Raw genomic sequence first — 2696 nt, forward strand, 5'->3', positions numbered from 1 at the left:
ATTTTAAAGCTGAAAATTTGTGGCTGCAGCGCGTGTACCTGGTGGGTGGCTGCCATGAGCGTGGAGTGCATGGATCATTCTAAACGATGCCGAAGACCAAGAAGCCTCCATTATCCGAGCGAGAGAGGGGAGGATTGACGGCCTCTTTAAAGCTGGAGCCTCCAAGCGCGTTATCCCGCGCAGCCTCGGCCGCAGCCCCGACACCATCTGCCGTGCACTGGGTCCCAAGCCTCTACCCAAGGCACGCGAGACCGCGAAGCCCCCAAACGAAGCGGAGCGCACCCAGCACTGACGGACCGCGAGGTCAGGCGTCTTGTGCGCACTGCATCGCGTGGCGAGCACTCGGCGGCGCAGTTGAAAGCCGAGTTGGACCTCGACGTGCACGTGAGGACCATCCAGCGCGTCCTCTTGAGGGTCGACTGGCTGGTCTACACGAAAATGGTTAGCACGCTTCCGCTGAAGCCGGAAGACATGGCCGCACGCTTCGCGTGGGCAACGGAGAAGCTGTTGCTGAAAGACGCCGGGTCCTATTGGGATTCCACTATCTTCTCTGATGAGAAGAAATAGAACCTCGATGGGCCCGACGGCTTTCAGCAATATTGGAGGGACTTACGCCGACCTCCCCGAAGGACCAAGATAACGCAAGCAGAGGGAGGATCGGTAATGGTTTGGGCTGTATTTAGTGGGCGGGGAAAGTCCCAGCTGGTGGTTTTGAATGGGAAGCAAAACTCGGACGGCTATGTGTACACGTTGTCCGAGTTTTTGCTTCCCTATGCACATGCCAACTACGGTCTAGACTATATCTTCCAACAAGATAATGCAAGCATCTACACCTCAGCCCGCACTAAGGACTTTATTGCGGACCAGGAAGCTAAGGTGCTCGACTGGCCGTCTAAGTCACCCGACTTAAATCTTTTTGAAAACCTATGGTCAATAATGAACCGGCGCGTTTACAGGAGCGGTAAGCAATTCGACAAGGTGTGCGATCTGAAAGAAGCCCTATTCGAAGCTTGGAATTCTATCCCTCTCGCTTTGCTGCATTCACTGGTAGAGTCAATGCCGCGTCGCTGCTTAGCGGTTGTTGCCGAGAAAGGAGATAGAACGACTACTAAGAAAAACATATACTTGATTTTTGTATAGTCTGTACTGTCCGATCTGATCTGTCGTGGAGCTGAAAGTGGAAAGTTGTATTGGAGGTTCCCCTCAGCGGCCGAATATGCGCTCGTTAGCGCTACTAGGCTTTTCCTACTGTCAACAACTCGCATATATTTAAATAGTATGGCCTAACTCGCAGTATTGACGGCGCTAGAGCACTGTAAGTGGGTGTCCGATGTGATCTGTCGCGCAGTGTAGTGGTTTATAATAAACCCTACCCATTTGAAATTACCAAAATAAAGCCCTACACCTATATGAAGAACCTTTGTGTTCGGTGAGGTGCAACACAATAGCTTCAAGTGACCCTTCATCATCGATCGCGCAACATAGCTCTTTCCGAGACCTTCGCGCAACACTTCTCTTCAACAATCTTTTTGCCAATCTACGGAAAAAGTCGCTCAACCCCATGGGTTGAACCCATTCATTCCCCAATATCCTGAGTCTCAACCATATCCATTTTCTGCTAATGATCGTTCCTGTGATCAATATCTCTCCTTTTGTGAATGAATTTGTAAGCCCCAAAGCTCGTGACGAAGTGGTGAGCCAAGTCGCAGACGCTTGTCGCTCCATCGGCTTCCTGATTATCATCAACCACGGCATCGCTTCGGATACAATCGCTCAGGCTTTCGAAGCCGCGAGAGACTATTTCGACCAACCGTCGGATGTCAAGAAGAAAGTAGCCATGAGTCCCGAGTATCCTTATGGCTACGAGAGTGCCGAGATTCTGTCCAACTCAGTCGAGAAAGATGATGACAAAACTTTACCGGACTTGAAGGAAACGTTCCAAGTCTGTGTGGGTCCTGACGGACGAGAACCCACTATCCCAGCACAGTGGCCAGAAGGACCCAAGGGGTTTCAAGACTTCATGACGACGTATTACCGCAGTGTAGAGAAACTTGCAGCGGTTATGATGCAGATCTTTGCGTGTGCGTTGCAGCTTCCCAGTGACTTTTTCGACAAGAAGATCGACAACCACATGTCATCGCTTAGGATCCTGTAAGTCTGAGCCGCGTGTTGGTATGATACCAATGCTATCTAACATCTAACTGTCGTTAGAAACTACCCTCATCAAGAAGAGGAACCCGGGACGACGCAGATCCGAGCGTCGGCGCATACGGATTACGGTAGTTTGACGATCTTGGCGGTGGATGACGCTCCTGGTGGCCTGCAAGTGAGAGATCTACAGGGCGAGTGGCACGACGTCAAGGCTCCTGCCAACTCGTACATAGTCAATCTTGGAGACCTGATGCAACACTGGACCAACGATCAATGGCGCTCGACCATGCATCGCGTCATCAACCCACCATCGGGGTGCAAAAACAACCGACGCCAGTCGATCGCATTCTTCCACAATATAAACGCGGATACAGTTGTGGAATGTATTTCAACCTGCCAGTCTCCGGAGGACCCGGCCAAATACCCACCAGTACTTGCAGGGGAATACCTCATGGCAAAGCATAACGCAGCTATGGCCAGCTAAGGGGGAGAGGCTACATGATCTCTCTTCCACCTAGGATTGTGAAGAAGGACTTTCAATAAAA

This window comes from Phytophthora infestans, genomic scaffold (assembly GCF_000142945.1).
Source record: "Phytophthora infestans T30-4 supercont1.15 genomic scaffold, whole genome shotgun sequence".
Classification (NCBI taxonomy): domain Eukaryota; phylum Oomycota; class Peronosporomycetes; order Peronosporales; family Peronosporaceae; genus Phytophthora; species Phytophthora infestans.